We start from the raw sequence: 12,413 nt of genomic DNA, 5'->3' as shown, positions 1-12,413 counted from the left end.
CAGTTACAAACACACGCGCGCGCACACACATTATGGCACACGCATGGGCGTGTACGAGCTAACTAAATTTTTTTAATGCACGTGCGTGTGTGCATGCTAACGAGGGGTAATCTTAACAAAGATGTCGTTCATTTTCAAAATTATGGTGGGAAACAAAAAATCCCTTTCTATTCAATATATAATATATCTATGGGGCTAAAAACGGAGTTAAGAATAACTCTCGTTTATTACCAATGAATAATAATGAAAGTACTTATGTTTTTTTAAAAAAACGAAATATCCAATTGATATTCTTGGCATATGTATCTTTTTAGATCTTTTGTATCATAATTATATGACTGATATATTTTTATTGTTAATTGACGATTTGGCGTTGGAGTCGTACAGGGATTCAGGCATTCAGCCATTGGCCTTATCATCTGTCATGTGAACAGTTTTAATTTATCATGAGCAGTCATTACACCCGCTTTTTAGATTAGTACTCGTATATTTCCCCATGGAAAGTGATTGATGGTTTAATTCAGACATGGTTACACTACAATCGAAGCAGTATATAGCACAGATGAGGAGTTGCCTCGAATAGGATTCTGATAAATATAATTAAGTGCAGATGGCGAATCGTCTTTTATAATATATTATATCTATATATAAGTGAGAATAGTGAGTTTTGTGGTCCTTGTATTCTCATAACTCTAATAAAATTTTTACATGTGGCTTCTCCAATTGACTTTTCCTTACATATTTTCATTTTTCATTTTTTGCTCTCATTCACCACTCAACTTGGGTTTTTGTAATTTGTTTGTTGCACAACTTTTTTAAGAATATCTTCTTGCCATTTGTAGAGTTATGCATCCGTTTCATATTAAATGGTTGTTTTAACTTTTACATTTAGTATCATATAAATAAATTTTTATGTAAAATATGTTTTTTTTTTTTTTTTTTTTTCAAATACCCTCATTTAGATAAGTGAATTTTCACATAACCAGGAACCCATGTTAAATTGATACTCTCTTTGTCCATTTTTATTTGTTCATGTTAGATTGGCAGACCCCTTAAGGAGCAATAAATAAATGACAGTTTTACTATATCACTCATAATTGTAATAAATTATCTAAATAATTGAAATCAATCAAATATACTTTAAAATTTGTGCATCTACTAGTGATATCTTGATATTTCCACCCAATAATTAATAATAAGGATAAAATAGGTATGAAATTGTACATTATCTCTTGATTTTTCAATCTGAACAAGTAAAAATGGACATTTATTTTTAGTATACCGGTCAAGTAAAAATGGACCGAGGGAGTAGTATTTAGTTAAGAATAATTTAGTGAAAGACTTCTTAATTCTAGATGTGAGTTTTTCCTAAAGGATGTGTCCAGACTATAAAACACCATATGATATGGATCGGAGGAAGTTGCTTTTACATTATTTGTCCTTAGACATTTAGTAAAATTTTGGTAACTTTAGAGCTAAATTTTCTTTTCTAACTAAATCATTTATCAGGTCTTACTCTATATTTAAACGTGTATCACGTCATATGCTTCTCTCCTATTTGTCCCTATACATTTTGCTTCTCTAGTGAGATCATATGTGCTTACAAATACAAAAAGTAAAAATTATTGAAAGATATTGTATAATGTTGAAAATGAAGATATCGTATCTGTCACGACCCAACCCCGTGGGCCGTGACTGGTGCCCTAGTTGGGCACCCTGACGTACTTATCTATATCGAATCACATACAAATAGCATATATGGCTATAACTGTTGTATGCCGTCTCAAACTATGCCAAACTGTATCAAACACATTTCAGCGCAACATATACATTTACATATATCAAAAAGCCAGCAAGGCTATCAATGTGTCAGAAGCCGACAAGGCTGTCAAATATATCAAAAGCCGACAAGGCTGTCAAATGCAACAAAAGCCGACCAGGCTATCAAATGGCGTAACGGCCCAAAACACATATACAAATGCACGCCGACAAGGCTGCCATAACGAATAGAGACATATACACACATCTGTACAGAAGTAGGCACACACCCACAATTACGTCTACAGACCTCTAAACAGACCAAACGGAACATATGGCGGGACAGGACCCCGCCGTACCCCTGAACAAACATATGCATACATAGCGAACAAAATATATATACCAAAAGTGTATGCTCTGAAATGAGAAGAGCACTCCAAACAGCAGGAGAGGTTATCCTAAACTGGGGGATCACCGAACTGTGCGTCTGTACCTGCGGGCATGAAACGCAGCCCCCGAAGAAAGGGGGTCAGTACGAAATATGTACTGAGTATGCAAAGCAGAATATACAGAAAACAAACCTGAGACATAAACGAAACAGAAGTGCCGAACATAAGTGCAAATCCAATCATATCAAAATGTTTAGTTTCAATTATGTAAGTCATGCATAGGGTACAGAGGAATATGGTCGCCCGCCCGTCGATGGCGCCATAACACAGCATAACACCAGAAAGATTTCAAATCTCCGTATCCCCGTCACATATCACATCACCACATAACGCCATACACAGCATAACACCAAATATAAGTGGAACCCGACCCTCTTTTGCGAGTAGCTCGGTGAACCATAAACACAGCATAACTCCGGAGTATATCAAAATGCGCACGACAACAGAACCGGCCCGGGACTCGGCGAAGGGAATAACAGAATGCACGAATAGAGTCGTGAGCAGTCATATGCATAAAATCATTATCATAAGTTCAAACATAAGTAAAATGATCATTTTTGAAAATCGAAATAGTAGTCTTAACAAATTCTTTCAAAAGTTTTCGAATTTCATAAAGGAAAGTCGCGGGACCCACGGATGGGTATTTACCCGAGTCGGGCCCGCCTATAGAAAACATACATATCATATGCCATATAGGCTCCTACAAAAGTATTGAGGTAATCCGAGCATTTATGTGCAAGAAATGACATTCAAGAATTTCGAAAATCCTTAAAGTGAAACCTTTCTATACGAAGTTCAGAAAGCGATTATTTCAAAGACGTAAAGGTTCATACTTTTATCAAATCATATATAGGAGTGCCAAGGAATATATTTATATCATATCATGCTCGGATTTCAAATCATAGGATTTTCCTTAAGGCTTTAATCTAGCCTATTTAAGCTAAGGCATGCCAAAAGAAAGGAGGTTGCTTTACATACCTCGAACGCACTCCAAGATAGCCAATCTAAGTAAATCCCAATCTACGCCTCGGGCTCCCCAAGGTCTACAATTACGCCAACGAATACCAAACATTAGCTAAGAGCACTTAAGCCATTCATTCCAACTAATCATTAAATTCTACAGAAAATTCGGCAGCATTTCCCCTGTAAATAGGCCATCCCGAGAATTTAACTCGCTCAAAATCAACAACAACAACCACAATAACCAACCTAGCAACGTCGACAATCAATCCGAAAGGCAATATTACATTAATAAATCTCTTTTACAACATTTCTAATATTCTTTTCAACGGCTTACATTCAAGCCACAATATAGTTCATACATTAAATTATCAACCCGAATCCCTTCCAACAATATTCAAGGGCATTCTAAACAATTCACATAATATTTCCAACGACCCAACATTTTGCTCCAAATTGGCCGAAACACAGCCCTTATAGCACATTCCTCAATTTCATTCCATGATTTGTATCAACAATCCACAATATAACGATGTCATTTTCACAAATATACGAATTACATCAAACGCACAATGAGCCTCAAATCAGCCCACACAATCTCAACATCTTTCTTAAGTCATTAAACACTTATTTCCAACTAGAATTCATAACGACGACAACTAAAACACTAAGCGATATTAACGCGATCTTCGGCATATTATATAACCCGCATTCGTCCACACTACACATATACATATGTTGATGGTTCTCATAAATAAGATTGCATTAGGTGCACAAAATTCTCCAAATCAGTCCGCCCATTTACCATATCAATTTTGGGACATTAAACTCTAATTTCCAACATAGAAGTCATCACAACAACCATTCAAACGCTAAGCGGCATTAGTGTGTTCTTTGGCATATAGCATGACCCATGTTCATCTATCATTACACATATATATATTTCGATGATTTTTATTCTTTTCTCCACTCTACAACAATCAAATAGGCTACAACCAATTAATTCATCAATTCAATCATAACACCCATTTACACAATCACACCCACATTACACGGCTAACACACCCATCACACACCCCACTTCCAACATACTATATTTCATGATTTTCACCCATATTAACATGCTACAATATGAATTAAACGTTCACAACACATAAACAAGAGCAAAACTTACCTTTCTTCTTCAATCCCACAATGGGTTAGGGTTTGCAATCTCTTAAATGAATGACTTGATCGCTCCAACGATGCTTCCACGTTACTTAGGGACCTTAATATAGTGGGTTTACACCAAGGAATTATTTTTTGGAAGGCTTGAATTGGATTTGGTTTTCCATGGAGCTTAGCCGTGAGCTTCTTGGAGAAGCTCTTCATCTTGTGGCTTTATTTTACTAAGTGTAGAATGGTAGAAAGATGACTTGAAAGTCATCTTTTAATCCCACAAAATATCTCTATTTGCTTATGGCCCACACATGTGTTGGACCAATTAAAATTGGCCACAACAATGTGTGGGACCATTCCAAGGACCCCACGGCCTCAAGGCCTCTTTTTTTTTTGGTGCAAGATTTTAAATTCCAAATTTATGAATTGTGGTTCCAATTTTTTTCCCAAGTGTTCAATGCCAACAATTTCATATATAACTTATGTCTCAAAAATAAAATTAAAGGTCAAAAGTCCCGACTTCAAATCCCGGAATAGTCTTGGCCTTAAATTATCATAGTCAAATCCGGGTTGTCCCAATATATAAAAATACGGGACGTAACATCCTCCCCCCCTTAAGAACATTCGTCCTCGAATGTTGAATTAATGCTACGGATCTTACTCAAATTCGGGGGAGTTTCTTTTATAGCCATCATATACAAATCGATCACAAATCAACATAATCAAACAATGAATTTGCATTACCTGAAGTACTGGAAATAGGTGAGGATACTTTTTCTACATCTGCTCCTCAGCCCCCCCAAGTCATTTCTTCTCGGTTATTATTCTGCTACAGCACCTTAACAGAAGCCACATCTTTATTCCGCAACTTTCTTACCTGACGATCCAATATGGCTATGGGTTGCTCTTCATAAGATAGCTCCTCTGTGACCTATATATCATCTGTAGGAAAAATTCTGGAAGAGTCACCAATACATTTACGAAGCATAGAAATATGAAATACCGGGTGTACCGCTCCCAAATCAGCTGGCAGATCCAGTTCATAGGCCACCTTACCTATTTTACGAATAATCAGATAAGGCCCAATGTATCTCGGACTGAGCTTTCCTTTCTTGCCGAATCTCATAACACCTTTCATAGGTGACACTTTCAGGGATACTCAATCGCCAATTTGAAACTCTAATCGGCCGACGTCGTTTATCAGCATAAGATTTCTGTCGACTCTGGGCCGCTAATGGTCGCTCTCGAATCAGTTTCACTTTATCGACTGCCTGCTGGACCACATCTGGACCAATTAATTGTATCTCACCCACGTCAAACCAACCAATCAAAGAATCTGCACTCCCTACCGTACAAAGCTTCATATGGTGCCATCCGAATATTGGAGTGATAACGATATTTTTTTAATTATAAACGAATTCAATTAGCGACAATGATCACCCCAACAACCTCTGAAATCGATAACACAGGCCCATAGCATATCTTCCGGTGTCTGAATAGCACACTCGGACTGTCCGTCGGACTGAGGATGAAATATTGTGCTATGACTCATCTGAGGCTCCAGTCCTTCCTGGGACGATCTTCAGAAGTTAGCCGTAAACTGAGTCCCTCAGTCGGTTATAATAGATATAGGAATCCCTTGAAGTCTTATTATCTCATTAATATACACTCTGTCATAACCCTCAGCCGAATAAGTAATCTTGGCTGGAAGAAAATGGGCTGATTTCATTAATCTATCAACAATACTCCGAGATGATACAGAATATCGACATTATAATCTTTCAATAATTCAAGCCATTTATGCCGCAGGTCTAGCTCCCTTTTGCTTAAAAAAAAATATATACTGGGTCTCTTATGGTCCGTATGAATATCAGCGTAGACCCCATGTACGTAATGCTGCCACATTCCCAAGACATGAATCGCCGCGGCTAATTCCAGATTATGTATGGGATAATTTCTCTCGTGCGATTTGAACTGCCGGGGAGCTTAGGCCATAACTTGACTGTGCGGCACTAATTCATAATCTATCCCAATACCAAAAGCACCATAATAAATAACATGCCCGGCTGGCCCCTCGAGAAGAGCTAGAACTGGAGCTGAAATTAATTTTTCCTCCAGTAACTGGAAACTGCATTCACACGTACCGGTTCTCTGAAATTTCACGGCCTTCTGAGTTAGCTTCGCTAATAGTGCCGTAGAAGAAGCAAAGTCCTTCACAAATTTTTCTGTAATACCTGGCTAGTCCCCAAAAACTGCATATCTCGGTCTATGTTGAAGACCTAGGCCAATTCTTTATCGCTTTGATCTTGTGTGTCAATTATTTCCATTTATACTTATCTTACTTCGCTTTCATCCGCTCCCCCTCTTTTGGGGTTGTGCTTATACCGTATCCATGTTTTTCCTTTATAATTTATAACTTGATTATCTTCGTACGAGATCTTAACAAAATCACGAAGGGATGAAACTCTCAATCATATAGTACAAAATCTTATCCAGTAGCTGGCACTCAAATAATTTAATTAATATAGCAATTTATCATTTAATAATTATATCCTTCCTTCACACCCGTTCCTTATCTGTCGTTCTGTTTTCTCGATAGTCGAATTACTTAATATTCGCATGATTCATCATTCCATGACATAGGTTTTCCTTTTGCCCTGCATTATTACATTCCAGTTCGTTTTCGCAATTAATTTTGTGCTTTGCCCGTCGACTCTTTTAGAAGCTTTGCTTCATTACGTTTCTTACGGTTAACTCTTTCTAACATTTTGATCTCCTTTCCTTCCACTCAAATATTCTCTTTTCTTTCCAAACATCGTCGTATTAGAATCTTCCAATCTCAACCGGTAGCAAAATGAATATCAGTTCATCTCGTAACATCTGTACCATACCTTTCACTTTGTCTCATAAATTCTATTCTGTTAATGCCTCCTATACATTGCAACGCTGGCTATTAGGGTTCACCAATCGGTCGGCAAAATCATAAATGGGGGGTCCTATGCATGCATATATATATATATATATATCACTAGCATTTCTTTTACAAAGCGTCTTCAATCATCTGTTCAAACTCATTCTAATTCTAGAGTTGCGTTGCACTTTCTCCCTTTTTGACTAATCTAATCCGTCTCAGCCCACGCGACCTTTATAAAGTTTCTAATCGTTCCACGTACCCTAATTTCATTTTAGGTTACTCCAAATTTTCTGTTTGTCTCTTATATCCATATTTGCGAATTTTTTTTTTGTACATTTCCCAGGGGGTCACCCATCCCAGAATTGCTCTGGCCCTGACACACTTAACCTTACAACTTTAATGATTTTAGACGCGTTAAGGCCGGTATAATCGCATCAATTTCCCCGCACAACCTTTATCACATAATTTAAGGCAAATCGGGGTCTTACGTATCTTCAAAACGTTCTCGTAGCGGGTCCCACCCCGATCTAGAGAGAATTCTTTTACTTTTCTTGACTATATAGTCACCGTGTCGCCCCCTGTAAATTCTCAATATTTTTCTCCTCATGCATATACATATATAATTTTAAGCAGCCCACAAATTTAAGTTTTCATTCCACAAATTCCATCTCAAATTAGTCGATGAAGACTGATAAAATATTACTGTAAGGCATTCTCCAACCACCAGCAAAAAGAACACTAGAATCCGACGAACATCGCGAAATCCTTTAGTACTTAATCCACATAATTACCTCCATATTTATACATATATATATATCTTTTAAGTCGTAAGCGAACCATTTAAATCCAACTGCCGGTTGTACATTTAGTATTCTCCAAACGAATCGAAATTTAATCGTTGGACATTTTTGCCCTTCAACATAAGCTTTTTTGAAGCAACATGTGGTTGGAACATATTCTGGTCCGTTTACATAAATTACGAATTTGCTACTCTCATAAGCTTTCTCGAAATAAAATTTTCCAAACAAGAATGATACTTCTTACGAATGACACGGAGGTATCCCTTAAACTTTAATCCCACATAATGAATTTACCCTGTCGGTATCGACTTTCAAAACATGTTAAGAACTTATATCTCATTTCCCCTCTTTATATTTCTGGAAAAATTTGGGCAGAGGTTCCTCTGTATTTCTTACTATTCCAAAACCTGTACACAGGAAATACCAACCATGCCTCACAGGGCCAACACATATACGTATATATATCATCATATCACATCGTATCATAGCCACACAGGGCTAACAATTTCAATAAAAAGTATGAAAATGTCGAGATTTACCTCACATGCCTAACTTAACGGCACCGGTGACATTTTCCTGTTTATTTTCTTTTCAATCTTCAACTTTATATTTCCATCATACTTCAAATAGCTTCCCCGACATACATCTTTCGTACCATTTCCTATCTGTGTACGATATAGCTTCCAATATTATCGGTCATTTTCTTACGTCGATACCGTCCTCCAGCTGAAATTAAAGGTTAGTAAAAAGAGATTCATTTCCTACGGCTGGCTCTATCGCACGATCTAAGATTCAAAGAAAGGTAATATCCTAAATGTCCTGTAGCCTCCTGTTTATCGATGTGGTGCACAACATACCGATAAACAAGACTCTACTAGACACGGCCTGTAGACATCCCAAAGACAAACCGCTCTGATACCACTTCTGTCACGACCCAACCCCGTGGGCCGTGACTGGTGCCCTAGTTGGGCACCCTGACGTACTTATCTATATCGAATCACATACAAATAGCATATATGGCTATAACTGTTGTATGCCGTCTCAAACTATGCCAAACTGTATCAAACACATTTCAGCGCAACATATACATTTACATATATCAAAAAGCCAGCAAGGCTATCAATGTGTCAGAAGCCGACAAGGCTGTCAAATATATCAAAAGCCGACAAGGCTGTCAAATGCAACAAAAGCCGACCAGGCTATCAAATGGCGTAACGGCCCAAAACACATATACAAATGCACGCCGACAAGGCTGCCATAACGAATAGAGACATATACACACATCTGTACAGAAGTAGGCACACACCCACAATTACGTCTACAGACCTCTAAACAGACCAAACGGAACATATGGCGGGATAGGACCCCGCCGTACCCCTGAACAAACATATGCATACATAGCGAACAAAATATATATACCAAAAGTGTATGCTCTGAAATGAGAAGAGCACTCCAAACAGCAGGAGAGGTTATCCTAAACTGGGGGATCACCGAACTGTGCGTCTGTACCTGCGGGCATGAAACGCAGCCCCCGAAGAAAGGGGGTCAGTACGAAATATGTACTGAGTATGCAAAGCAGAATATACAGAAAACAAACCTGAGACATAAACGAAACAGAAGTGCCGAACATAAGTGCAAATCCAATCATATCAAAATGTTTAGTTTCAATTATGTAAGTCATGCATAGGGTACAGAGGAATATGGTCGCCCGCCCGTCGATGGCGCCATAACACAGCATAACACCAGAAAGATTTCAAATCTCCGTATCCCCGTCACATATCACATCACCACATAACGCCATACACAGCATAACACCAAATATAAGTGGAACCCGACCCTCTTTTGCGAGTAGCTCGGTGAACCATAAACACAGCATAACTCCGGAGTATATCAAAATGCGCACGACAACAGAACCGGCCCGGGACTCGGCGAAGGGAATAACAGAATGCACGAATAGAGTCGTGAGCAGTCATATGCATAAAATCATTATCATAAGTTCAAACATAAGTAAAATGATCATTTTTGAAAATCGAAATAGTAGTCTTAACAAATTCTTTCAAAAGTTTTCGAATTTCATAAAGGAAAGTCGCGGGACCCACGGATGGGTATTTACCCGAGTCGGGCCCGCCTATAGAAAACATACATATCATATGCCATATAGGCTCCTACAAAAGTATTGAGGTAATCCGAGCATTTATGTGCAAGAAATGACATTCAAGAATTTCGAAAATCCTTAAAGTGAAACCTTTCTATACGAAGTTCAGAAAGCGATTATTTCAAAGACGTAAAGGTTCATACTTTTATCAAATCATATATAGGAGTGCCAAGGAATATATTTATATCATATCATGCTCGGATTTCAAATCATAGGATTTTCCTTAAGGCTTTAATCTAGCCTATTTAAGCTAAGGCATGCCAAAAGAAAGGAGGTTGCTTTACATACCTCGAACGCACTCCAAGATAGCCAATCTAAGTAAATCCCAATCTACGCCTCGGGCTCCCCAAGGTCTACAATTACGCCAACGAATACCAAACATTAGCTAAGAGCACTTAAGCCATTCATTCCAACTAATCATTAAATTCTACAGAAAATTCGGCAGCATTTCCCCTGTAAATAGGCCATCCCGAGAATTTAACTCGCTCAAAATCAACAACAACAACCACAATAACCAACCTAGCAACGTCGACAATCAATCCGAAAGGCAATATTACATTAATAAATCTCTTTTACAACATTTCTAATATTCTTTTCAACGGCTTACATTCAAGCCACAATATAGTTCATACATTAAATTATCAACCCGAATCCCTTCCAACAATATTCAAGGGCATTCTAAACAATTCACATAATATTTCCAACGACCCAACATTTTGCTCCAAATTGGCCGAAACACAGCCCTTATAGCACATTCCTCAATTTCATTCCATGATTTGTATCAACAATCCACAATATAACGATGTCATTTTCACAAATATACGAATTACATCAAACGCACAATGAGCCTCAAATCAGCCCACACAATCTCAACATCTTTCTTAAGTCATTAAACACTTATTTCCAACTAGAATTCATAACGACGACAACTAAAACACTAAGCGATATTAACGCGATCTTCGGCATATTATATAACCCGCATTCGTCCACACTACACATATACATATGTTGATGGTTCTCATAAATAAGATTGCATTAGGTGCACAAAATTCTCCAAATCAGTCCGCCCATTTACCATATCAATTTTGGGACATTAAACTCTAATTTCCAACATAGAAGTCATCACAACAACCATTCAAACGCTAAGCGGCATTAGTGTGTTCTTTGGCATATAGCATGACCCATGTTCATCTATCATTACACATATATATATTTCGATGATTTTTATTCTTTTCTCCACTCTACAACAATCAAATAGGCTACAACCAATTAATTCATCAATTCAATCATAACACCCATTTACACAATCACACCCACATTACACGGCTAACACACCCATCACACACCCCACTTCCAACATACTATATTTCATGATTTTCACCCATATTAACATGCTACAATATGAATTAAACGTTCACAACACATAAACAAGAGCAAAACTTACCTTTCTTCTTCAATCCCACAATGGGTTAGGGTTTGCAATCTCTTAAATGAATGACTTGATCGCTCCAACGATGCTTCCACGTTACTTAGGGACCTTAATATAGTGGGTTTACACCAAGGAATTATTTTTTGGAAGGCTTGAATTGGATTTGGTTTTCCATGGAGCTTAGCCGTGAGCTTCTTGGAGAAGCTCTTCATCTTGTGGCTTTATTTTACTAAGTGTAGAATGGTAGAAAGATGACTTGAAAGTCATCTTTTAATCCCACAAAATATCTCTATTTGCTTATGGCCCACACATGTGTTGGACCAATTAAAATTGGCCACAACAATGTGTGGGACCATTCCAAGGACCCCACGGCCTCAAGGCCTCTTTTTTTTTTGGTGCAAGATTTTAAATTCCAAATTTATGAATTGTGGTTCCAATTTTTTTCCCAAGTGTTCAATGCCAACAATTTCATATATAACTTATGTCTCAAAAATAAAATTAAAGGTCAAAAGTCCCGACTTCAAATCCCGGAATAGTCTTGGCCTTAAATTATCATAGTCAAATCCGGGTTGTCCTAATATATAAAAATACGGGACGTAACAGTATCAGTCAAGATCATATTATATCTAAGATGTCTTGTTTGATTTACTAAGGATTCATTTTTTTTAAGCATAACATATATATGAAGAACTAACTTGATTCTTGAGGTTCATTTTATGAATTTAGGTTATTTATTGACTTTCATCTAAAACTAGGGTTAAAAATCACTTTTGACTAGTGTAAAGCCTTG

General features: G+C 37.5%; 2 long non-coding RNA genes across 2 annotated transcripts; both read right to left on the bottom strand.

Moving 5' to 3' along the window:
* Window positions 1-1,799: 1,799 nt before the first annotated feature.
* On the bottom strand, window positions 1,800-4,555 carry LOC132638327 (uncharacterized). The gene is made up of 3 exons (XR_009581676.1): window positions 4,342-4,555; window positions 3,186-3,250; window positions 1,800-2,251 (listed from the first exon to the last, which is right to left on the bottom strand). It is a non-coding gene; the product is annotated as an uncharacterized LOC132638327 (long non-coding RNA).
* A 4,851-nt stretch (window positions 4,556-9,406) lies between these two features.
* LOC132638326 (uncharacterized) lies at window positions 9,407-11,852 on the bottom strand. Its single transcript, XR_009581675.1, has 3 exons — window positions 11,639-11,852; window positions 10,483-10,547; window positions 9,407-9,548 (listed from the first exon to the last, which is right to left on the bottom strand). It is a non-coding gene; the product is annotated as an uncharacterized LOC132638326 (long non-coding RNA).
* Window positions 11,853-12,413: the final 561 nt, after the last annotated feature.

Source organism: Lycium barbarum, chromosome 4 (genome assembly GCF_019175385.1).
Source record: "Lycium barbarum isolate Lr01 chromosome 4, ASM1917538v2, whole genome shotgun sequence".
NCBI lineage: Eukaryota > Viridiplantae > Streptophyta > Magnoliopsida > Solanales > Solanaceae > Lycium > Lycium barbarum.
This window is presented reverse-complemented; position numbering and strand designations above follow the sequence as displayed.